Source organism: Odocoileus virginianus, chromosome 6 (assembly GCF_023699985.2).
Source record: "Odocoileus virginianus isolate 20LAN1187 ecotype Illinois chromosome 6, Ovbor_1.2, whole genome shotgun sequence".
NCBI classification, from domain to species: domain Eukaryota; kingdom Metazoa; phylum Chordata; class Mammalia; order Artiodactyla; family Cervidae; genus Odocoileus; species Odocoileus virginianus.
This window is the reverse complement of record NC_069679.1, coordinates 20,676,983-20,704,109: the sequence shown is the minus strand read 5'-3', so window position 1 is coordinate 20,704,109 and position 27,127 is coordinate 20,676,983. Positions and strand designations below refer to the sequence as shown.

The window sequence follows — 27,127 nt, the reverse complement described above, 5'->3', positions numbered from 1 at the left end:
CTCATGCTATATGGTCTTACCATAATACTGTAAAAATTTTTAATGTAAATCTGATTGTATAATTCAGTAGTTTCCATTAATGTTGAGGATAAAATCCAAGCTCTTCACTGTGGTTTGTGAGCACTACATAATAGAACCTATCTTCCTCATCTCCTATCATTCTCTCCTTTTTCCCCATTCTCTAGCCACATTATCTTTTATTTATGTCCATCCAGCAAACTTTGATATTGCATCTGCCTGTCTGGTTCCTTGGTAATCAGATGATCTTTTATGATGCCTTTCCTGATTATCTTATTGAGTACGATTTCAACTCACCCCTCACTACTTATGTATGAAATGACTTATACATTTACCTCCTTTAGTCTAGATCATTCCTTAGAACTTCAGACTTTAACTGAAGTCTAGTTGGTTTGCAATGTTGCGTTAACTTCTGCTGTATGGCCAAGTGACTCAGATATATGTACAGATATATTTGTATATTTTTTCATATTCTTTTCTATTGTCTATTATTACAGGATATTGAATGTAGTTTCCTGTGCTATACAGTAGAACCTTGTTGTTTATCCATCCTAGATATAATAGTTTGCCTCTGCATGCCTGCTAAGTTGCTTCAGTCATGTCCAACTCTGCAACCCTATGGACTGTAGCTCACACAGGCTCCTTTGTCCATGGGTTTCTCCAGACAAGAATACTGGAGAGGGTTGCCATGCCCTCCTCCAGGGGATCTTCCCAACCTAAAGATCGAACCCCCATCTCCTGCATTGCAGCCAAATTCTTTACCACTGAGCCACCAGGGAAGCCCTAGTTTGCCTCTGCTAATCCGAAGCTCCCAATCCTTCTCTCCTTCATTCCCCTCCACCTTGGCAATCACAAGTCTATTCTCTGTATCTGTGAGTCTGTTTTTACTCCGTAGATATATTAATTTGTGTCCTATTTTACATTCCACATGTAAATGATACCATATGGTATTTGTCTTTCTCTTGCTAACTTACTTCACTTAGTGTTATAATTTCCAGGATCATCCATGTTGCTGCAAATGGCATTATTTTATCCTTTTAAATGACTGAGTAATATTCCATGATATATATGTACCACATCTTCTTTATCCATTCATCTGCTGATCTGTTTAGGCCATTTCCATTCTTGGCTATTGCAAGTAGTGCTGCTGTGAACATAGGGGTTCATGTATCTTTTCAAATTATAGTTTTGTATGGGTACATGGCTAGGAGTGGGATTGCTGGATCATATGGAGAGTTCCAGACTTTTATACCTGTCATGTTGTCATCTCTTCCCAAATATGTCAAGAGAAATTAAACTTAGCAAGCCCAAACAACCACTTATTATTTTTCCCTTAAACCTTGGCCTCTCCCACTGTCCCTAAGTCAGTGACACAGAAACACTTGGTGACATCCTTCAAATCTCCCTTTTGCTCACCCTTATTTTCCATATCCGAATGTAAGGGATATCATTTGATCTTCATAAATATCTCTGCAATCCTTTCACTTCTTGTCATCTCTTCCCCAGGTCATAGTACAAGCTCCCATCATCACTCACCCAAACTATGCTAGTAGCTACCTCATTGAACATGGTATCAACTAAAGCTGTCCAGCTAGAATGATATTTTCTTAAAAGTGCATATTTGATAGTGCCAACTCCTTTACCCCTTCTCCATCACTATTTTTTCCAACTCAACCACACTGTCAGCTCCCACTCATTCATTCAACTAAAAATGCTAGGAACTGAATATGCAGTCCTGGCCTTATATAGATTTATATTTTAGTAGAGAAGCAGACATTAAATACACAAATAGAATAATTTCAGTTTCTACTAAGTACTATGAAGAAAATAAATTAGGACACAGAGATAGATAATAATTAGGAGAGGTATCACTTTTGGGTTAGAGCATCAGTAATGTCTTTTCCCCAAGGAAGGAGGAGATTAGTAGGCTCTAAAATTAGAAGGTGGAAGTTAACAAATTGAATGTTTAAAATAAAGATTTTGGAAGTAATTTGGTTATTGGTGATGACAAAGTTGGTCAGTGTTTCTCGTGTTTTTTGAACTGGAGACAGTAAATAATATGATTTTCAAAACAACTTAGAATGCCCATACATATATTATATGTATCTAAAAGAAATGTTCATGAAACAATGTTTACCTTACTTAATAAGCTGATGTTTTTAAATGTAATCTGTGTTAAACTTATAAGAAAAAAACACTGATTATAACTCAAACCAAAGATTATTGTTTTGGTTGCTAATGGACCCAAACTTGCAGTTTGAAAACACAGCTCTAATGACCCTAAAATCATGGCCTCTGGTATGGCATGATCTTTATGGCAGTATGGTATATAGTGCCATAGATTTTTTTATGGCACATAATGGCAAACAGATAGGGAGAAAATGGAAACAGTGGCATATTTTATTTTCTTGGGCTCCAAAATCACTACAGATGGTGACTGCAGCCATGAAATTAAAGACACTTTCTCCTTAGAAGGAAAGCTATGACAAACCTAGACTGTGTATTAAAAAGCAGAGATATCACTTTGATGACAAAGATTCATATAGTCAAAGCTATGGTTTTTCCAATAGTCATGAACAGATGTGAGAGTTGAACCATAAAGAAAGCTGAGCACTGAAGAATTGATGGTTTCAAATTGTGGTGCTAGAGAAGACTTTTGAGAGTCTCTTGGACTGCATGGAGATCAAACCAGTCAATCCTAAAGGAAATCAACCCTGAATATTCATGGGAAGGACTGATGCTGGAGCTGAAGCTCCAGTACTTTGGCCACCTGATGCAAAAACCTGACTCATTGGAAAAGCCCCAGATATTGGAAAAGATTGAGGTCAAAAGGAGAAGGGGGCAGGAGAGGATGAAATGTTTAGATAGCATCACCAACTCAGTGGACGTGAATTTGAGCTAAACTCACTAAGTTATAGGAGATAGTGAAGGACAGGGGAGCCTGGTGTGCTGCAGTCCATGGGGTTGCAAAGAGTCAGACATGGCTTAGCAACTGAACAGCAACAACAAAAATGACTCTGAGAATAGGTCATTAAGATAGAGTGAGGACAAATGTTGTTGAAAACATAGGATTCAGACTTCTGAGAGTTCACAGGGTCAGAAGGATTATCTGTCTCAGCATGGAAACTACCAAGGATGTCAGGGGTCATGGCACAGTGGAAGACAGTGAAATAGATGCTAACTTAGCCCATGAAGGAGTTTGGTGCCAAGGTGCTTGATGATATAAAATAAGGAAAGTGGTTATACAGACTGGTGGTTGGTTGTGCTTCTAAGAGGCCATAGGTTTTAAGGAACTGAAGAAGACACACCAACCTAAGTCCTGGAATGTGGGGTGGAAAAAGAAAAAAGCTTCATTTTGAAAGTCTCAGGGGGAAGACATGGACTTAAAATATAGCCTGGTTTCACTGTAAGTGTAGATCGTGATTGCAGCCATGAAATTAAGACACTTACTCCTTGGAAGGAAAGTTATGACCAACCTAGACAGCATATTAAAAAGCAGAGACATTACTTTGCCAACAAAGGTCCATCTAGTCAAGGCTATGATTTTTCCAGTGGTCAGGTATGGATGTAAGAGTTGGACTATAAAGAAAGTTGAGCACCGAAGAATTGATGCTTTTGAACTGTGGTGTTGGAGAAGACTCCTGAGAGTCCCTTGGACTGCAAGGAGATCCAACCAGTCCATCCTAAAGGAGATCAGTCCTGGGTGTTCATTGGAAGGACTGATGTTGAAGCTGAAACTCCAATCCTTTGGCCACCTGATGCAAAGAGCTGACTCATTTGAAAAGACCCTGATTCTGGGAAAGATTGAGGCAGGAAGAGAAGGGGATGACAGAGGATGATATGGTTGGGTGGCATTACTGACTCGATGGACATGGGTATGGGTGGATTCCGGGAGTTGGTGATGGACAGGGAGGCCTGGCATGCTGCGGTTCACCAGGTCACAAAGAATCGGACATGACTGAGCGACTGAACTGAACTGAACTGAATAAGGTGAAGAGAAATTTTAAAGAAGGAATTATGGATATGGGGGTTTTACTGCTGTGAGATTTGGGGGGCCTTTTATAGAGCCCAGGAAAAGACTTCTGGAGGTCAGAGATGGGTAGGAGAGGAGGTCAAATGAAAATGACCTTTTAGGCTTGGAGTGAAATGAACATGGATCTGAGTAATCTTGATGATAAATATAAGAGGTGGGTGGTCAGTCTGTATGACCTCCCTGACCAGACTTTATGGCACCTTGTACTTCCCCTTTAATCTGTTTATCTATGTTTTGCAATTGCAGCTTTATAGCTATCTGTGGGATGGTTGAATCAAACTGGACTCCTTTACTAGATTAAGCACTACACAAAAGGGACTACTCCTGCTTTTATTCACCATTGTCTCTCAAGCACAGTGTATGACATGTAGTAGGTGTTCAGCAATGATAAATTGAATGATTTAATGAAACCAGAACCAGAAGTTGTTAATGACCAAACAAGTATTGTGGGTGGGAGCGAAGCAGTATAAAGGGAGCTAGAGAAAACCAGCAGGAGATAATGTTGAATTTCCAAGGAGGACAACTTGCTGCAGTTAGTGAGACCTCTGTTAAAAATCTACAGCTCAGTTCTCATGGACATGACCTACCTGATCTTGAGAGGCAAATACTGTGAACCTAGTTCTGACAGCACAGAACTATTTAAAGGCTGTATTAATTACTAATTACCACCAGAGGGGTTATTAGATGGAAATCTGGGGGAGAGGACAGAAATCTGGAGACAACTTCAAAGATAACTCCTTCAAGGACCCAATCCTAAGGAAATAAGAATTTTTACAGTTCTGTAAGTGTCTGAGAAAGCAGGGTGAGCCTAGGAGAGAAGAGGTGCTTTTGGCATGGGTTAGAGTCGGGTAAGGGCTTCCCTGGTGGCTCAGAGGTTAAAGTGCCTGTCTGCAATGCGGGAGACCTGGGTTTGATCCCTGGGTCAGGAAGATTCCCTGGAGAAGGAAATAGCAACCCACTCCAGTATTCTTGCCTGGAGAATCCCATGGACTGAGGAGCCTGGCTGGCTACAGTCCACAGGGTCGCAAAGAGTCAGACACGACTGAAGCGACTGAGCACACACACAGCACAGAGTGGGGCAAAGAGAATGAAAGGAGAGAACTGAGTATAGCACTGAAGCATTGTGAAGCAGGGAGGCAGTGGGCTGGAGTGAAGTAGATTCAGAAACTGAGGCACTTTGGGAAGATGGCCATGCCAAAAACAGCTATTTGGGAAAGAGGAAGTTAGTCAGAGTTGGAGCAAATGACTTACCTACGATTTGGGGCTCTCTCCTACCTGAGTAGGACTTGGAGTCCAGAGGTTGAAATGCCAAAGGTTTGTGGGAACTGTAGTCTCCCCTTAGGCTTCCAAATGTCATCCAAGACAAATATAAGGCAATAATACATAGCTAGGTCATCTTTGACAAAAGTCATAGCAAAGTTAAAGAATCACCTCTAGGGAAGATTTCATTCTGTTTCCATTTTAATTTTGTACTGGTCAGGAACACCATTACATTCCTTTCACACCCACCGCCCCCGCCCGTGCATTTACAATGCATACTCTTCATTTTTCTTGTTAAGACCTACATGTGAGAAGTGATTTTTTTTTTCCTTACTGGATCATCATTCAATAGCAGAGTAGGACATCTCTGAGCCATCACTGAGTTTCATCTTTCTGTCACAAAGGAATTCAGTGACTCACCTCTTGTAACTGAATTAACTCCTTCAGGCCAAGAGGCCACTGGGCAGCTTTTTAGAGGAAGCAATTTACTAAATGTTGACTTTGTGGCCAGAAAGGCTTAACACACATAAAAGAGAGACCAAGAATTCCATTTCTCCTCTTCAGAGTGTTGGAAATGATTAGGATTAATTATGTGTTTTTGTGTGGAAGTGATGATATGAATTTCAATGGCATATAGAAAAATGGTTAAGCCTGTTTTTTAAGGGAAACAGTTCCAGTTTAGGTCCATTATAGCTACACAATATCATTATGAGATATGAGAAGGAGAGAACTAAATTATTCATGTTATAATTTTATTTGTATTCTATTCTTTATTTTTCCTGTAAAATATCCCTATTTGTTATTAAAACTAGCATGTTTTATAAAGAGATTTATGTTAATTACACAGAAAGATGCCTTAGTCAAATTAGCAAATTCTGTGGTGAATTTCAGGATCTTTTAATGTGTGGTCTCTATGGTGTAGAATATTTCTTGCTAATGGTTCATGCCATCTATATATCTAGTGATCTTTGAACCCCATGTTCATTATTATGGTTATAGCTGCACCCAAATAGCAACATATTATTAAAATATGAAGCTCTGATTGAAGAAACTAGATATAATTATGCTTGTAAGGAAAACAAACCTTCTAGGAGTTTTTAGAAAACAAAATAATACCTTTAAAATATTATACTCAAAGTAAACACATTATGACAGATGACAAATGCCAGGTTTTCAAACAAAGAAGGAGAAACTGAACACAGTATCAAAGGCCATCTCAAAAAATTTTCTCACTTCAAAAAAACTGTATTTTTTAAATAGGAGGCTTCCCAGAATTTTCTTTTGATAGATTTGAAATGTTTTATTATACAAATGAATAAATATAAAGTCATTGTTATTTCAGCAAAATCTGAATAGTGTCACTCCTAGCTTTGTTCTATTAACTTTTAGCCCTTCAGATCTACTTCTGTGTCATGAAGGTTAGGAGCCTGAAAAAAATAATGAAAACTAGTTCCTATCACCAGCTGAATCAGTTCTATTATCGCATTAGTGCTAACAGTTCAGGTAGAAAAACAGGTATCCAATACTCTCGTATCAGTCTGCAAAAGATCTTGTCTCACAACAGAGACCCAGACATGGAGGGCTGGCTGAACTTAAGCTAAATGTCCTATAGACTGACCAGGAGTTGATCATTCATCTATTGAATTTCTCTAGAAGGGTATATATTCATTATTGGTTAGGACCAGGTAGACAGTTTATATTTGTAGTATATTTTTTAATGTAATAATGTCTTAATAACACTGCCAGATGTTTAGAAAGTGTGTTTACTTTGCAAGCAACTATAAGGAAATGTATTTTTAGCATAGTAACCTGTTAACCTAAATATATTTTTATCAAAATAATTATTTATTTATGAAAATGTGTTTGGGGATTGCATGAACATTTGAACACTTGTACTTTTAACACTAGTACTCCTTTTAGGGCTTAGTTCTAAAAGATTTCTGAGAAAGGGGAAAAGTGCTTATGTGAGGAGGCATGTGAGCTGCTAATGAATCAAGTTTTAGGGGAAAGGAGTGGCAATCCCTGAAGCCAGAAAAAAAGGGTGAGGAAAGAGAATTGAGCAAAATTATAAGAAAGACAAAAGTGGGATATGAAATCAGAAATAGAGTGAAAACTACCTCAGAAGCAAAGAAAAAATAAGACCCAGAGAAAAAACTGTGTATATCACAAGAAGTCACCAGCCTGACAACATGTTTCCCATTAATCTCTGCCCAGGCACCTTTCTTCATATCTGTCTGGTGAGCTATCTGCCTTAAGCCCTAAGGTATCACAGCATCTTTTGTAGCTGAAATGCTTGAAGTAAATCCTGGAAAATTGGGAGGGGCTGCAGGTATTTAAGAGTTTATAAGAAAACTTATGTCACTTATCCTCCATTAAGTCATAAGAATATCATATAAAAACAAGCAAAAAATATGAAAGAAGAGCCAAAAATTAACATTTACAGGATTTATATGTAAAACAATTTATGAGTGTGATATTGTGGAGTTTTATCATAACATAAAAATCTCTGGGCTGAATTATGTTAGAATATTGTGTTTCCCTTGCTGTTGTTTACCTGGATTGCTAAACCAGTGTTTAGCATATTTCCTATTCATTGTTGATTGTCACGTCATCAGCATATAGGTTTTCATTTTAAATTACTATCAAACTGTAAAGACAAAAGAAAATGTCAGTGAGGTGATTTTCTATAATGCTCCTGATTTAACTTCTTTGAGGAATAAGTTAATTTTCTGCTAATGGTTTTGGGGCCCAGGTAAGCAACTTCCTCTATTGCCTGTAAGTAACTTACATAATGAACATTATTTCTTTTAGACGAATTTGACTTACGTTGGGAACTTTTAATGTTAACTATGTGAGAATGTAGTGTTTATTTCTTTAGCCTTCTCAAATCCATTGTAATTACTTGGTTGGGATTATACATACTACTAAAAAAAAATTCCATGTATCACATAAAACAAAAGTATAAAACACCTCAGCCTTCCAGTAACAAACACTGTGGCATGCACAAAGGGCAGATGCATTAGGTGGCAGAGGGAGGGACGGAAGTGGATAATTATTTGTAGCAATGCTTTTACTGTTGTTCGAATGAGACAGACTAACAGTGGCAGCAGTCATTTTGCTGAATCAAAGTCCATGTTAGTCGCATTATACACTGCCACAAAAGGTTGTTAAGGCTGGTATTAGCATGTACCACTGAGGACATTGGAAGGACTCGATCTGTCACACTAAATCGCCTTCTTGCCCTCAACCATTGAAGTCTCCAGCTCCTCTGACATGTTCTTTCATTAATGGCCTGGCCTTGACAACTGATCCTAATTGCCTCTGAACCGCACTTCATGTATTATTGGTGTCTGCCTGCCCTGGTTCATGTCAACAAGCCACCGCATGCACAGGGTGCGCCCCGTGCCTGTGCTGAAGCCACGCTCACCTTGTCTATTCCTTGGAGGGCTCTGGGTCTCACTGGGAGTAAAGTAGAAAGCTAAAGGTCTTCCTGTCTCTTCTTAGTCATACTTTAATGTCATTTTGTGTGATGTGCTATGAAACTTCTGTAAGTACCCATGAAAACATTAAGCCAATAATGCAACATACTATTAAAGCACAGATGTCAATACTGACTTAAATGTGCCCTTATTTCAGTAACTAGTAAAATGTGTGTTTACTGTAAATTCCCTTTTCTACTTTAAATAGGGTATGGTTTACCTTCTTTTTTCCTTGATTATGCATAGCAATATCAATTTGATATATTATAATGGACCAAAAAAGATCTATAATATTATGTAGTTTCAAGGTAGAATTGCACATTAGACCAGAATTCCCCAAAAGTAAATTATTGAAGGTTTGGATAGGTTATTTTACTCCTAACACTTATCAACAAATTTATATTTACTGCATCTTCTAGAAGTAGTTACAAATAATCAATTTTAGTGCATTACATGTATTTAAAAGTCTTTATTTTGTTCTGACATTTTCAGAAGACACTCATAAATGACAAAACAGATTAGATACATTTTAATTTACTATTCTACAAGGTGACTTATTTGCTTGCAATGAAATGTTTTAAAATATGAAATATAACATTGAAAATACTCAAGATATTTACCTATTGTGGGGGGGTGGGGAGGTGTGTCTCTGAGACTTAAAATTTACCTCATTCCTATGAAAATTTTTTTACAATCACATCTCCAAACAATAATGCGAGATTCTTTCAATCTTTTCATCCTTTTTTATTTATAGAAGGCAGTTTTCTGGTGAGCCTTTTAAGCATGCAAGTTCTACTAGTGATCATAAAAAATAAATCATAGAAGCTCTTCCGTGCTAGGTATCATTTAGCCTAATCTAGACAGTGGCATTTGGGCCACTAACAGCATAATCATGGTTATTGCTACAAATTGCTCCATGTTTGAGTTTTAATGTTATAAGTAAATTATGCCACCGGATAAAATATATGTTTCTTTGGGAATTAAACATGTTTATTTCAGCAGTGTGGCCATGGACTAGCACGTAGACTTTAGACTTCTTTCATGTAGTAATACTGCCACCTTCTGAAGCACAGAGGGATTGTCCTCAAGGTTAACTGTGACTTGAGCCTTCTCAGGTGGCTCTCTGCAGTGATCCAGCAGCATAAAACTTCCGATCAAAAGAATTTCAATCTGAAAACTGATTTTTATCATATAAATGATGTTTGATCTTAACTCTTCATTTTAAATAGCTAAAAATGAATACGATTATTCAATAGTAAAAATGCTATTTTCTATTTTCATTTTACCACCAAATGCCTTTAACTTTCTTGACTTGAAAACTATCTTGACTGGTGATTTTATCGTTTTCCTGTAAGACAGCTCAATTGATGTGAAGTTAATCATGTGAAGTATGCAAGTTATACCGCAAGAGCAGTTGCTTGGCAGAAGTGGGGCAGTGGTGGCCACAGCTGGGGTTGTGAGAAGATGGCAAATGTTGTTTTCCTATCATTCAGTCAGACAGTAATGCCCTTCAGCAGAACAGCAAGCCCTCTTGATTCTTCAGAATTAGTGAGATTAGCATGAAGCACTTAATGCAGGATGATGGAATTTGTCATAATTTGCATTGTCCTGGAAAAATGCGGGTTGATAGAGCGACGCAACTTGGAGCATGTCATGTCCCACGGGCAGGTCACAGAGGAAGCTTGGCAGAAATAATTTTGTGATATGTGCATCAGTTGCAAATGTTTCATAGATGATTTGTCAGAATAAAATAGAATAAATAGGAAGAGGTTAGGAAGGCAGAGAAAGTAGGGTCATTGCTGAAGCATCTTGAAGAATTGGATATATCATCCTCCAGTATGGTGTTTTCAGCGAATAAACGAAAGGGCACAGAATGAATGACTTCACTCTTTTTTTGGCTTTAAATTTCCAAAGTCTTATTGGTAAGTCTTTTGTTTTTCCCTGGTCTAAGAGTCAGATCTTGAAAAATACATATGTGTTTCTGCAAAGTTCATTGATGGAAGCTCATTGCAGAAATTATCAAATACAGCCACATTAGAAAAGGTTTTCTGAGAGATTGTTTCTGACCTTGATAATGTTCCCAAACTGCAGATAGGAAAGCATAATCGGCACGTAGTTGACAAAACGAACATGACAGTGTTACTTACTTGCAGCAGCATTTCTGGAAATGGGCGTGTAGAATTCAGACAGGCAAGGAGAGCATGCTTATTTAGCATAACAGTGCAAGAAGGAAAGGTCCAATGTCAGGAATTGTCCATGGTTTATTTATGGACCACCTGACAGTGATGCCACTGTCTTTGATATTTAGGAAATTCTTCTACCCAAGAACATTATAGCTAGTATTTGCAGGTTATATTATTTATCATTTCAATATCTGCTTCTACTTCACAGAGACATTTTGCAATGTCTCCTTTATTTGTCTTTCTTTATACATTTCAAACAAAAGATTAATGCTGGCAGTTCAGTAACACTGATCTTTTATGACAGTTGAACATTTGTGGGTTGAGGGTCTAATAAAAAAATTTAAGAGTTTATGGAAAATGAAAAAAAATCACTTGCAAGGATCAGGCTTGCAATAAAAATGTTTCTTCTTACTACAGTGTTAGATAGGAAGAATACTCATTTTCTCAGATGGTTGTAATTGTAGAATTAGATTTTATGAAAACTAAAATTACCTTAGGGCACAGCTCAACATGAATAAATCTTTCAACACCCAGTATCTGGAAATATGATACACATGAAACTAATAATGCCCTACAATTACAAGTAGATCAAGAAGAACTGTGTGAAGTTTTTAAAAAGTATTATTTATTGAGTTCTATAACATGAAAGGAGCTCTGAATAATTGTTAGTTCAGACCATTTTAAATCATTTGTTGTTTGTAAAATAATAGCCCTCTATATAAACCTCATATGTTTTAAAACTTGCCCTCCTGTCTGTATTCTTCAAAACTGATTGCATTCAAACAAACTGTTTTGCTAATCAGAGATAATAACTGCTTTATGGTGCCAATTGTCCAAAGGTAGGTTTTTTATGAACATTATTTCTCTAACATATCATCTCTTGGCTCATAAAAAGATTTTTTAAATGAACTCTGTTTGCTGGGTTGTAACATCTCAGCCCAATTTCAGCATTGTGCCCGTAAGTAGATATCCTGTACAATATTTGATGCATTCAGAGTTGGGATTGTAGACTCCATTTTTGTTGTCTATGCCACATTTTAACTATTTTTTTCCATTGTCTTCTATTTAATGGAGACGACTGTGCAAAAAAAAAAAAGGCACCTGTTGCTTCTGTGAAATTTCTTTCCTTGCAGGAAATGTGCTTTCAGTAGCCAATAGTTTACCTAGATTAGAATGTTTTTAGCATTTTCCCCTAAATGTCAAAGCCATAGTACTCTTACATAACCTTCAGGGAAGAAACCAACAAACAAAAAAGCAAAGAAGTTGTTTATGATAGATGATGAAAATTTTTTTTCAAATATATATGTTTCACCACCTTCTAATTTTTTTAATAAAATAAGAGTCTAAATGATATTTTTCATGTAAAGTTTTATAAATTGGTGAACCAGGGTAAAGCAGTAGAGAGATCAACTTTTGCAGTATTTTTTAAGCTTTATTATTCTGTTACTCTACCTAGTGACGGCTAACCTAGCAGTGGCAGTTTACTTGCTCTTATGAACTGTTGATTCAGTTATCTGTTCACTCAGTCAGGGTATGTTCCTACTGTTTATGTTCCTCCTCTGTGTCCTATGAAGGATACCATCCTAGAGTTTATTTCCCAGAGAGAGAGAGTGAGCAGAGAAGGCCCAATCAATGAATTTAACCAAGAAATGTTTATTAGACAAAGCACCTCATCCAGAGTGAATGGTGTTGCCATAGTCAAAGCTATGGTTTTTCCAGTAGTCATGTTTGGGTGTGAGAATTGGATGATAAAGAAGGCTGAGCACTGAAGAATTGATGCTTTCAAACTATGGTATTGGAGAAGACTCTTGAGAGTCCCTTGGACTGTAAGCAGATCAAACCAGTCAATCCTAAAGGAAATCAACCCTGAATATTCATTGAAAAGACTGATACTGAAGCTGAAGCTTCAATACTTTGGCCACCTGATGCGAAGAGCCAACTCATTGGAAAAGACCCTAATGCTGGTAAAGGTTGAAGGCAGGAGGAGAAGGCAACGACAGAGGATAAGATTGTTGGATGACATCTCCAACTCAATGGACATGAGTTTTAGCAAGCTCCAGGAGAAGGTGAAAGATAGGGGACCCTGGTATGCTGCAGTCCATGGGGTCACAAAGAGTCAGACATGATTGAGCAACTGAACAACAACAAATTCTGAGAAGGAGCGGAATGAGTGGAAAACAGAGGTAACTAAAGGAATAAGCTTATTAACATGTTCATCACACCTGGACTCGATCCAGTCTTGGTACTTGCCTGGAAAATTCATTGTACTATCAAAGTACATTGGTAATATACTTGTTAACAGAGGATAGCTAGTCTATGGCTTTATGTTCACCTAGTCTGATGCAACTGAAATCACTGGTTTATTGGAGGATAAAAATGATTTTTTTTTTTTTTTTGGCCAAGACAGTTGACTTAAGAAAGAAATCTACACTGATTTTCCATTCTACTTTCATGGACCTGTCTTCTCTAATACACTTAATGCCTCAAAGATTATTTATGGTGTTTGGATGCTTTTTACATTTTACCCTCATTTCAACAGTTGTCCTTATTAACTCCACCATTTAGAGTTCTTTAGTACACTCTAAGATGGGCAAGGGGCTGCCCCAGTGGCTCAGTGGTAAAGACTCCGCCTGCAATGCAGGAGACATGGATTTGATCCCTGGATCAAGAAGATCCCTTGCAGGAGCAACAACCCACTCCAATGGCAACCCACTCCAGTATTCTTGCCTGGAGAGTCCCATGGACAGAGGAGTCCAGTGGGCAATAGTCCATAGGGTCTCAAAGAGTCAGACGCAACCTAAGTGACTTAGCATACATGCACACATAGTGGGCAGATATATTGAGGAAGAAAATCAAAGGTAAAATTATGACTGAGTCAGCCAAGAATGTCATTGAGCCAATAAAGCCTTAGGAAGAATATGCCATAGAGTTGTCTATTGTAGATATTTTAAGGTAGATAAGTAACTTCCTTGAATAAAGTAGAATGTTAGCTAAACCACTATTTCACAGAATTTAAGGCTAATTATTCACTTCTGAATATAAAGAAAATGGATTAAGTAATTAATTAATATTTATTGGATTCTTTTATTATAAAAAATTACATTTTAAAGAAAAAATATTGGTTACTATAAATTCTTTTTTTTTAATAAATTCTTTGACAAGTTGTCAGTAATGGGGAAAAACTAAAAAGAAATCAAGGCAAGGAATAAAATATGCATATTTTAAATACAGTTTTCATTTTCACCACTGGGGTAGATATGTCTAATACACCTCAATGTACATAACTTTCGGAGGTTCACCCACTAAGACTATAGGAGAAAGAGCATGTTTCTTCCTTTACTTATTCTTATTGTACAACTTCATCATCTATCCTACCCCCAAAAAAGTAGGAGTCTATTGCCTGTTACAAAATAATTCATATATGTATAATTTATATTATAAAATGTTTCTGAAGTTATAAAATAAAGCAATATGTTCACTCATTTTTTTCTTCATTAATTTTTAAACCACCATTTTCTTTGCCCAGATAAATTTTTGCAGTCTATTAGTCCATGTAGACAAGGCCCCTTGGAGAATTTCAGATAAAAATTTAGCAGAATGATAGTCATTTTACCTTAGGGGGAAAAAAAATCACTTCATTTCCTTCACATACAAGGTAATTTTTATCCCTTACAGATTATTAAGAGGACTTCTTGCATATACTGTGTGGGAAATGTATTATTTGTAAATACGTAGTAAGAGCACACTGTATACTTTCTAGGGTAGGATGTTATCCAGCTCTCAAAGTTTCTGAAAGTGCAGTTGATGAGTGACAATAGATGACAAAAGAAAAAAAGCCACTAGACTTACTATGGAAGGTGATCAGATCATACTTAGAGTGGAAAGCTTCCCTGTTGACAGAACAGAATTGTGTCCAGAAAAGAAATAGTGTTCCTATGTCCTGTCAGCCCCTTGGAACTGGATTAAAACTAATGGATTCTAAAATTTATGCTTGATGAAAGAATAAAACATCTGAAATTACTACAACACAGAGAGAGCTGAAAGAATCACTAATGTAGCTCTTGGAGAACTAGTTCTCCCTGCCATCAATTTATATTGCTATGGCATATATCTTATATACGGAATGTCAAAACTAGCTTTCCAAGACATTCAGAAGTTGTCTGAATCGTGTGCTCATGCACATGCATGAGTACAGTACTATATGCCCGATGAATATAGGTAGACCTTTCTTGTAAAAATGCTGGCTACTGGTTTTAATTTAGGTTGAAAGTGTTTTGGTTTGCTGATGGGTTTCTGTAGGATCATTTCCCTGGAGTTGGAGGGAGTGGATGGACAATACGAGTCCTGAGTCATTTAGTAGAACCAATAGAAATGGGGACAGCTGGGACAGTGAAAGGAAGATATATGAAGCTTGCTTCTGGGCAGGAAAGGGAGCCAGTATGATAACATCAAGGGCCAGGAAAAGAAAATATGCCCCTTAAAGGCCATATGAATACTGGGAGACAACATCAAAAAAAAAAAAATAAAAATAGTAATGAGAACAACAGTGAAGAAGCCAGGGTCCACTAGATAGCTGGCCCATTCTTACCGGCAAGTTAGTTCAGACCTAATAAAGAAACTGGTCAGGGACCAGGGACAAAGCCATGGAGACTTAGTATATTACTCATGTAAAGCTAAATGTTTATCATTATTTTTACCATTTTCAAGTATGGAAACTGAGTTTCAGAGAGGTTGTGTAACTTGTCCAGAAGCACACAGCTAGTAACTGGTGGAATAAGGGTATGAACCTCAATTTTAGCTGACTTCAGATCTATGTTGTTATCATACATTATTTTTCAAGTTTGGGAAAGAAGGAAGGAAATCATTTTAAAAAGTAAAGACTAAGCTTCTTTAAAAATCTATGTGCAGAAATTACATCAGGCCTTACGAGTAACCAAAGCAAGTAAAGATCTGGAATATTATTTTTTTATGAAAGGAGACAAAAGAATTGGGGATTGTGTTAGAGAAGCAAGGACTAGTAAGATGAATTGAACAGTACTATATTCTTGAATATTGTTATGTTGTCTAAATCATGAAGCATTTTCATGAATATAATACCAGTTGTTCTTCTATTAATTGAAGACAATATACAAGGAAATTAACTTTAGTGCAAACAAACAATTAAAAACCAGTTTGTTGCTTGTGAGAGTATCTTGACAAAAGAATACTAAAAGGCTGAGATAGGCTCCCTGAAATGTCTGCTATACATGTCTCTACTGTGCATTCCTCCTTAAGTTGTAGGGACTCTGTGAGATTCTTGCTTAGAGTGTTTGCCTGACACAAACAGCATAATCAATAAGAGTTTTAGGAATGAGCAGATGACCAAATGATTGAGAACTTTTCCTACCCAGCCTGGAAATTCATGAATGCCTTAGTAAGAGGAATGACAGGCCAGTTTTTGGAAAGAAGAATGGAAATTGAGAGGTCATGACTTTGCTTAAAGTCAGAGAAAGGAAAATGACTTCGCGGCCTGCCAGCTGCCTTCTCAGGTCAAAAGACATGTCTCCTCTAGGACATTTTAAGTAACACTAAAAAATGTGTTGTTAGAACATGTTTTCTGAATTTAAAAAAATTATTTGGGGTCAAAATATGTTCATGCACATTTAAATAACAGTTTTTAAGCAGTGTCTTTCTTGGATCTTATGAGCTATTTGGGGGACTATACCTCCATAATTTTGTTTTAGAATGGGTTGTCTTTAAAGTTTTAAAAGCAAGTGGTGATGATATTCACTCTTGAGATGTCCTATAAATAAGAGTTTGCCTGAGGGAACAAGGTTTTAGATGCCTTTTTGATTTTTACAAGATAGTTCACTCAGAATTGTAAAGGAAATGGCATGTATAAGCAATTGTTTGTTTATTTTAATATTACATTTGAAGAAGTATTCTTCAGTAGAAGGCATAGAATTATCTGTCCAACAAAGACCTAGAAAAGCTGACAAATTTGCTATAATATCTGAAAAAACTTGAACTTTTAAAAACTGATTCTTTGCAATGAGAATTATAGATAAAGTTGAGAGAACTCATAACATTTGCATCTTCACTGAACATAACACAAAAGAGAAAAATAATTTTCACCTTACCTAGTTAACAATGCTTTAGGTTTTATTAGCACATCTAAATATTTGAATTAGAGATTTATGCCTTTATTTAAGATGTTTAAGATATAGTGGAAAATAAGTCTCCATAGCTATGAAAAGTATAGAATAATTCAGTTTCACATTTGGATCATTACCACTGAACCTGATGGGTACTGCAGTGCTGTGCCCAACACATACAACTCCACGCTGTGGTCTCTGCTATCAGAGCATTTTCACTCTCCCTACCTTTTAAAAGTTTAGCCATTTTTATATTCCAGCTTAAATTCCATCTCTTCCATGATACTTCCATCCCAGCCATGAGCTGCACGTGGCTTTTGTCTACCCTTAAACTACAGCATCATTTATTGGTAAGACTCTCTGTGCTGTCACTCAGGTGTGTCCAACTCTTTGTGACCCCACGGACTGTAGCCCGCCAGGCTCCTCTGCCCTTGGAGATTCTTCAGGCAAGAACACTGCAGTGGGTTGCCATGCCCTCCTCCAGGGGATCTTGCCAACCCAAGGATCGAACCCAGGTCTCCCTCATTGCAGGCGGATTCTTTACCATCTGAGTCACCAGGGAAGCCAAGACTCTTTAGTGATCAGTCACAGAAGCCTACTGACACTACTGAAGCAAACAAGAAGAAATGTATTATGATGATGCTGTGCTATCTCCTGGAATCTCAAGCTAGGAATCTGCTAGCCCCCGGAAGATCCCTAAGAATTAGAACTAGAACAAGGAACTAAAATCAGAAAAACAATGATAGCAAAGGTTTATGTCATGTGTATTGTTCTGCTCAGGCCACTTGAACAGAATAATAGACTGGGCAGCTTTAAGCTGAAGGCTGGAAAGTCCAAGATCTTCGTGCCAGGCAATTTGTCTAAATTTTGTCTAAAATTTAGGGTGTGAGCCTCAATTCAGGAAAAGGTCTCTCTTCCTGTCTTGCAGATAGCTGCTTTCTGTGTCCTCACATGCCCTTTCTCAGTGTATATATAAGGAGAGAGAGAGAGATCTTCTTGTAAGGCCACCAATCCTACAGACCAGGACTCCATCTTTACAGCCTCATTTAACCTTAATTACTTGCTAATAGCTTTAACTCTAAATATAATCACACTGGGAACTAAGGCTTCAACTTATGAATTTTGAGAGAACACAAGTCAGTCCATAGCATCTCACTCCTTAGTTACCAGGCATTATTATAAGTACTTTACATATAATAGGTTATTCAATGCTCTCAAGGATTCCATGAATTAGATACTGTTGTAGATGAGGAATGGAGAAGGAAACGGCAACCCACTCCAGTATTCTTGGCTAGAGAATCCTGAGGACAGAGGAGCCTGGTGGGCTGCTGCTCATAGGGTCACATAGAGTCAGACACAACTGAAGCGATTTTGCATGCATGCAGGCATTGGAGAAGGAAATGGCAGCCCACTCCAGTATCCCTGCCTGGAGAATCCCTGGGACGGAGGAGCTTGGTGGGCTGCCATCTATGGGGTCACACACAGTCGGACATGACTGCAGAGACTTAGCAGCAGCAGCAGCAGCAGCATAGATGAGGAAATGGAAGCCAGAAAATTATGACTTGCCCAAAGTCTCATAATTTATAAATGACGAAGCCAAGTTTAAACACAGCTGTCTAGCTATGGGGTGCATGCCCTTGAACACTGAGCTAAACTCCTCCTCTGGAAACCAACTGGACTCCCTCTGTCATCTCTGCTTCTGTGTGAGTGTTTGTTCATCTTGCAGCGTAACTTCCTCTGCTTTTTCAGTTACAGAGAGGAATATAGGCAGCCCTCAGTCCCAGAGTTTCCATTTTACAATTCTTTCAGGCCCCATCCCAAATGAGAGTTGTGCTACCAATGTGGATCAGCTTTGTCCTGTGTAGTACCTAACAATATTGACTAAACACAAGGAAAAAGAATCACTCTGCATTGCTCTAGCTGCTTACACTCAACCTGGGTTGCACTGGAGTCAAAATGGATGGCTCTTGCACTGCTTGGGTGCACTCACCTTGTTTTGCTGCTGTTTACCCCTGAAATGGCACCTTGATTCAGATGCTTTCCTTTGAGGCAAGTTTAATTGTTGAGGGTATTTTCATCGGGTGTTTATCTTCCTGCCTAAGGAAATATTTGCAAAAGATATGTTTTCTTTTTGCTTTTTTTTCAAATTGCTAAAAAAAAAAAAGTTATCCAATTGGAAAAGGAAAAACCAAGAAAGATAGGTAACACTTATTTGCTTGTTTAGCTCCGTGGACAGCTATTTGAATCCCTCTGCTCCTAAGAGAACTCTCTGTGGTTTGGGCAGCTTTGTGGGGATAAGGATTACCTTCATGATGTGAAAGAAATTTGGCTGAACTAACCCTTTTCAGAACGGCCTTTTGTTTGGCTGTTAGTGGTTTCCCAGGTGTGTTCATATCCTACCTTAACTTCAATCCTTCTCTCTATCTGATTAGACAAAATCTAACAGGATTTGTAGATAGACAGTCTTGGTGTCAGCTCCCACTTCTGCCATTTTACAAGCAATGTGATCTTTGACAAGTTACTGAACTTTTCTGAGTCTATTTACTGATCTGTAACATGGAAATGATGCTCATATCATAAAACTGCTTTGCAAATTAAATAAAAATGTATCTTAGTATCTTGTCTGTTTTAGAAGCTCAACAACAATGGCTTGGTTTTCCAGTTCTTTATTAAGAAAATATGACCATAAATAAAAATATGTGGTGAACTGGATTCTTCTAGGCAGTTACCATTCCCTTACATATATGAGTGTTTGAAAGAAAATTTAGTACTCCATGATATCAAAGTGTATTGGAGAAATAACTTAAACTTTTCTTCAATGGCCTTAAAGAAATAAAATAGACAAAATATCCACTGTTGTGAACCAAATGCTTTAATTCTGAAAACTAAAAATAAGTATTGAAAAATAGCCATACTGTAGTATAAACATACTGCCACTTGAGGCACAATTTTTGAAGACTGGAAAAATTTTTCTAACATTCAGCCCTGCATACTTCCTTGCAAGATTTGGAAACCAAAGCCCAGATGTTTCTGTTCACCTTTGAAATTATCTTTCCTTTACTTTATTATACAAATAGCTAATAGAACTAGCAGTACCGAATGCACTCTGTCTGCAATATTGTTTCACTGAAAATGCCTTTCCACTTCAACATAGCACAGACTGAAGATCATAGCAAGGTTATGGCAAGATGTTATTTCCATTGTTTCTTTTTATTTCATGTTTACTCTTTATCTTGTTGGTGCCAATGAATATCATTCTTTTGATTGCTAACAGCTCTATGGATTATTATGTTTTGTATTTCCATTAACATTTTTAAGAATTTAAAAACATACCCTTGATAATGTGAGAAAATACAGAAAATGAAGTCCTGAAACTCATTGAAATAAGTTTATTCTTACTGAATAATAAGTCTAAGCATCTTATTGTATTGAAAGATTTAAGAGATTGCATAAACTCTCCCTACTTCTAGATTTAGATAGATCCTGTAATCAGATATGTAATTCTAGAACAATAAGAAGCTAAAATTTGGGAGAGTTCATAGGACAGCAGTGAAGAAAAGAGTATGGATCTTGTGGAACTGAAAGCATTTAATTCAGAAAGGAATAACTTTAAGAACAGTTTATATTCTTCAAACATAGGAAAGGATTTCATTTAGGTGGTCCTTGCAATGTGCTTTCTTTCTACTTTTACAGGATATAGGAGATGAGTCTGAATAGCAGCAAGGACTTGGGGGATTGACATGGAGAAATCATCTTAAATGATCCATCAATATAATTATTTGCTATGGGATTTACATAATCAAAAAGGTAATTGATAACATCCACCTTGACATTGTTTTCCATGTAGCTTCCTTAATATTCTTTATTTTAATTTTGTATCATTCTCCTTTATCTAACTAATGGCCTTCCTTGGCTCTTCTTTTACCTTACTAACCTCACTTTTTCTATCTTTTCCTCCTCATGTGACCTACCTGTGGTTACTGCTGCAAAGTCCGATTCCTGGCCATTTGTTCTTTTCCAGACCTCCTGTTCACTTTTTTTTCGCTGCTACTGATTAGCCTATCTATCCTTATGGTTCATGAAGCTTGACTTCATGTAGGACTTTGTGCCTTCTAGTCTTATGTTTCAGAAAAATATGGTATTATAAGATATCCTGTGGTCACTTCATCTTCATTAAATTTTTTTTATACATCTCCCTTTTATAAAAAGGAAAAAAAGAGAGAGAGAAACAAGAAGACTCTCCTTCCCCAGTGTTCTCTTTAAAGCTATAAAATCACTAATCTGCCAGGCTTCCAAAACAGGAGTCCTCAAGTCATTTCATATTTCATCATCACATCTGCATCATATTTGTCAGCAAGTTCTGCCATTTTTTCCTTTAATCATGCCTCTTAGATGTATGTTTCAGCATCCTTCCCTCCATTGCCATTCTATGACCTTATGTCTACATTGCTGCAGTTGTCTTCTATCTAGTCCACCTAGTTCCATCTCCTTTCTTCCTAATTATTTGTGGAAATATGACTAAAATATTATTTTATTGTTGATATTCTAGTGTTCAAAATCCCTTCCATTTCCTTTAATATACTATATCAAGTTCAAATTATTTTGCCTGGCTTCTGTTAGATCATATTGGTAGCATTAGGAAACCGTTAGCACTTTGGCCTAAGAAATTCAAGAGTTCTCACCTCCTGTCCTGTGTTGCCCTTGTGGTGTTCTCAAGGGAGATAAACAAAGAGCAAAGCAAATGAGAATATGAAGTACATGTCATACTGGCAAGGTATCCAAAAGCTTTAGATTACTCTAGAAAACTGATGAGCCATTGGAGGTTTAGGCTTAAACACAGCTTCCCACCCTTCAAAGGCCAGATATTGCTGTAAATAAATCACAGAATAAAGTCTGAGATAATAAGAACTCCTAGGGGAAGCTAAGTGCTGGTAAGATCGGGGAAGACAGAGCCAGACAGATGGATAGGTGGGAATAAGTACCTGTTTTGAGCACGGCTTACCCTTCAGCCTGATGGATGAGAAAAGAGCAGAGCAGCAGAGAGAGAGTGCTAGTTGACCCAAGAGGAGGGCCTTAATTCTGTTATTACAGAAGAAATTTCAAGGGTAGGAGAAAAGCAGCAAAGAGCATCCATCTTTGAGTGACCTTTTGATTCACCTAAGTAAAATGGGCCCAGACCAGTTCAGGGCATCTCACCCAATTGGATCAGCATCTCCTCCCTGCCCACTCAACACAGCTTACAAACCTCTTTGAATTAAGCCCCTGGCAGCCTACTTTTCATTGCTCTCAGTTCTTTTTTCATGGAGCTTTATCCTGTCCATGCATGTTTCCACTTACTGAATTGTTAAATTTTAATTGTTTATTTATCCAGATCCTCACATTTTCAAGACCAGTTTGTGACTGGCCTCTTAATTAAAGTCTTCTATTCCCTCTCCTCACTGTGATTGCAAATCCTCTGAATATCTATAATTTTTGTGATTTCTACCCAGTGCAGCATTTAACTTTTCTCTAACCATTTTATCTGTAAACTCCTTGAGTGCATGAACTTGCCTGGGGAGGAGACATTCCCCCACTACCTTTCTTGAGTTTTTCTTGGCTGGCTAAATAATAGACACAGACAGATTCATAGGAGAAAAAAAATTAATTCATACATACAGAGGTCTCATAGAAATAAGGCTTAGAGAAATGAACAAAGCAGACAGATTATAGACAAAGAAGCAATACATTTGTGAAGAACTAGTAAGACAAAGATTTGGGTTTAGGGTAGTGAATTTCTAAAGTAACAAGGTTTGTTTATACTGACTGCCCTTATAAACAGATACTTAAATCATGTATATATGGTACTGTTAAATACAATTATAATGAAAGTTTGTCATCTGGTCTACCTCTTTTAGATATTGAACACCAATAAAGAATAATATTCAAAATATATTGAAAAGGCACTGACCAGAGTGGATTTTGACCAATATATTGCAGAATCAGATTTATATTAATCAATTGAAAGTACAAAATCCAGCTAGCTAGTTCAGAACTAAAATAAAGTTAAATGCCTGCTTTGCCACAGATTAGCAAATGGTCTGTAGCAATACCTGGCATATCTTAACTGATTTTTTATTAGATCTACCTATAAACCAATGTATGCCAATCAAGCTAATGTAATACTTAATCTGACCATGCTTTCTTTTCTCCCTCCTGCTACCATAGTCCTCATATATATATATATATATATATAACTATATATATATGTATATGTATATATACATATATATAGCTATATATATGTATATGTATATATACACACACAGAATGTGTATATATATATATATTTACGTATATACTATAGTATGATTACCTATTCCATACACTGTCCATAAGAATCATATTTGGGATGCCATGGTCCACAGTATATAATAGCATCTCCATTGGCTACTCTCATAAGTATGTGATTGGTGCAATAGCAAACACCACTGAATAGCAGTCTATGCTTTAATGATAGTGAAATCCTTTTGAAGAACGTTTTTCCCCTAAACTGCGTATACTTAATACACGAAGTTTAATGAGTTTGGAGATAACACACACCCATGAAATTTCATTTTAACAACTCCCTGTTTCCCCTTTCTCCAAAAAGCTTGGCAACCACTAAATGGCAAAATCTCTCTCTTTTTTTCGCTTTACAGTAGGTCCTTGCTGGCTCCCGTTTGAGATGCAGCAGTGTGCACATCTCCATCCTAAACTCCCCATCTATCCCTTCCCCTCATTGATCGCCCTGGCAACCATAAGTTCGTTCTCAAAGTCTGTGAGTCTGTTTCTGTTTTTAAGTGAGTTCATTTGTTTCATTCCTTTTTAGATTCCAGATAAAAGGGATGTCACACTATATTTCTCCTTCTCGGTCTGACTTACTTCACTCAGTATGGCAGTCTCTATGTCCATCCATGTTGCTGCAAATAGCATTATTTCATTCTTTTTAAGGGCTGAATAAAGTTTTGGATTACATTTTATGTAGAAATTACTTTGGGCCTAGATGTTTTTATATTACACATACTTTTACAAAAATATATTCCTTACATGTGCCCTAAAGTACTTGTATTCAGAGTCAGCCAGTTGAAACTATAAACAAAATTGTTTGACTATTGAGGTAGCCATCAGTACTCAACATTAACAAAGCCATTTAGGTGTTCTGTTATATTATTTCAAAATAGTGATAATGCCACAACTGTTATTAGACAGCAGCATAAAAGAGAGAGTATGCTATGTGTGTGTGTTTGTTTTTTACTTTGTCAATTTACTTTTTTTGGGTTTGGTTTTTGCATTGGTTCTATATTTTACCTGTCAAGTGGTAAAAGTTAGTATTTCGAAACTGAACTCTAACATAGTATGGGTATAAGTGTATATGTTTTTAAAGACAATAGATTAGTCCCAATCCAAAAGTAAAAGCTATGCAATATTTTAAAAGACAGAGAGATGTCTTTCTGGGTGCTAACACCTTCGGAAGCTATTATCACAGTGTAGCAGAGAAGGACTATCTTGCAGATGGAGAGAGTAATGTTAAGATTCCCACCAGACCTTGTCCTTCTATGCCTTTTCCCCTTGTGCAAAGGAAACTGTCAGATCTTATTCCTTTCTTTGAAGAAATGCCTAAAGAATGTCACTTCAGTCTGGCTACACTTAGGCATCATGTGGAAGATTGTGGATGCCTTCAAGAAAAAGACACATTCTGAAAAATGTAATTTAATTTAAGAATTACCAAAAGGAAGTTTTTTGGCTTTTTATGACTAGATTGAAAGTTTACTCTTTTTTCATAATAATGATTTCTTACATTTGTATTGTGCTTTTTAATTTTTTTAAAGCACTTAGAATTATCTTATTTGACTCACATTATATTCTACATTTAAAGTTACCATGTTTATCATCAAAAATAGTACTGTTATTTTGCATTTTCTGATCACTAGAGCCTGTAGCTTATGTTGGATCATTTTTCTAGTAACCACGATGGATTATTTTTCACTATGTGGACTACAGACAACATGGCCCAGTCTAGAAGGGAATAATTATATATCTCAATAATAATTATGGACATTGATGTATACTTTCATTCAGTCATTTATGAAGATTCAGGAAGATCCTCCAAATCCTTCGTTTCTTGTTATGCTCATAATCACATGATAGAGGCCAAGTGTCTCATCAAGGAAGTCTCCCTTGACCCTCAACTGAATTAGACACTCTGCCTTTCTGCTCTCAGAACACTTTGCACACAGTATTGACACTGTATTGTGGTTCCATTATGGTCCTGACTGTTATTTTTATTTCTATGTTCTCAGTACCTAGCTCAGTAAATGTTTTTTAAGTGAATGCATGCACAAATAAATATGTGTGTTGTGCTTTGTTTTGTTAAACTGATACCTCATTTAAAGGCCAATCCACATGACTATTGCTCAATAGGAAACTAAACAATATTGCTTACCCTCACTCAGTCTGAGGGTAAGTTCAGCAACTTGATGGGGAAATGCAGAAGCTACTTCAAGAATTTCTTTGTTATCTTTAATTAAAATTAAAAATAGTAAACCTTTTTATTTTTCAAAAAACACTTGTATACCTGTATGTCCTGAGAATGAAAGAGAGTCCATTATGGTTTAAGCATGGCCACAGGGTAACATAAAAAAAAAATATTAAAGTATTGGGCTAAGTCAGAGTAGAAACTTCAATGCTATTTTGAGCAGAGCTTTGAAAATATTAAAAGGGAAGAGTGGCACTGCTTGTAGTATAAAAAAGAAACTTTACATGGAATAAATGTCAAATGAAATCTAATTTCTAATGAGCAGATAGTACTGAAGAAAACAAAGCTTTATTCTTCATTTTTATAAAGCATTGGTAAACACACTATATATGTTCTTGAAAGACTTTTCTCCTTGCTCTAGAGGAAAAAAAGAAAACTATAAGAAATACTTATTTATATCCTTCCTTTTATGTTGAATTGTAAAATTGATCTCAGATGGCCTCAGCCTATAGCAGTCTGAAGTGAGGTTTTGGTTCCTGGCCAGAGATTGAGGTTGGGCCATGGTAGTGAGAGTGCTGAATCCTAGCCATTAGACCAGTGTTCAATGACAAGGTCTTGGCCCTCTGACTTTGCAAAAAAAAATTCCCACAAATACAGAAAATAGTGAAACAGGTAAACTTTTAGACTATTAGTAACCTATTAGAAAATGGTATGTGTGGGGGGACACACAGGCAGACTCAGAGAGAGAGTCACACCCTCGTAGCAATTTGAACCACTTGTATGTGGCATTTCTTGTGGGTTTCCTTTGGCCAGTCATTTTGATTCACTTGGCTCTGGGTCCATATTTGATTTATCTCAGGATTCTCTCGTGTGTGCACACATCTCTCAGCCAAAATAGATTCCAACAAAGAGGTCTATGGGTAGACTTGACATCACTCCCCTTTTGACCTCTAAGGAGCTTTCTAGTCAGAAAGATCTCCTTGACTTTGAGAATGAGAAATATGTGGTCTCTTATCTTTTATCAATGTGGGCCCAGCCTCTCTCTTGATAGTCTTGCTATTGATATTTTGGAGTTTCTTTCCACAGAGAATGAAGTCAAATTACTCACTCTTGGAGGGTCCATCTACCTCCAGCCTCAAAATGAGGCTTGATTCATATGAGTGAAGTTAGAATGGACTAGAAAAAGTATCATTAAAAAATTATGAACTGTAGTGTTTCATTTAAAATATTTTCTTGGTATTATCCTCAAGAATTTAGAGAAAGAGTGAAAGAATCTTTCTAGAATTAATTATACCTGTAATATTCCCAGGTAACGTACTCTCAGTGGGGGTTTGTGAAAACTAATGAAATTTTTATAAAAAGTCTGAGATCTCTGGATGAAGTGTGACATATATATAGACTATTATTATTAGTTGGTGTGATAAACTACTGAATAAAATATCTTCCTTAGTTACAAGAGTAATGAATTCAAATCCATTGAGCTATCTCCATTAGAAAGTTTTCGTGTCTTTTTTCCTTATCATGTT

At 36.8% G+C, this 27,127-nt stretch overlaps 1 long non-coding RNA gene across 3 annotated transcripts in view; it reads left to right on the top strand.

The window, feature by feature from the left end:
- Positions 1–27,127, top strand: part of LOC110128359 (uncharacterized) — a 99,212-nt gene that overhangs the window by 6,156 nt on the left and 65,929 nt on the right. For 2 of the 3 annotated variants that reach the window (XR_011488217.1, XR_011488218.1), the window contains exon 2: positions 20,801–20,914. The exons of the other annotated variant lie outside the window; for it this stretch is intronic. This is a non-coding gene — a long non-coding RNA (uncharacterized lncRNA). The remainder of the gene's footprint in view (positions 1–20,800; positions 20,915–27,127) is intronic. 3 annotated transcript variants of the gene reach the window in all.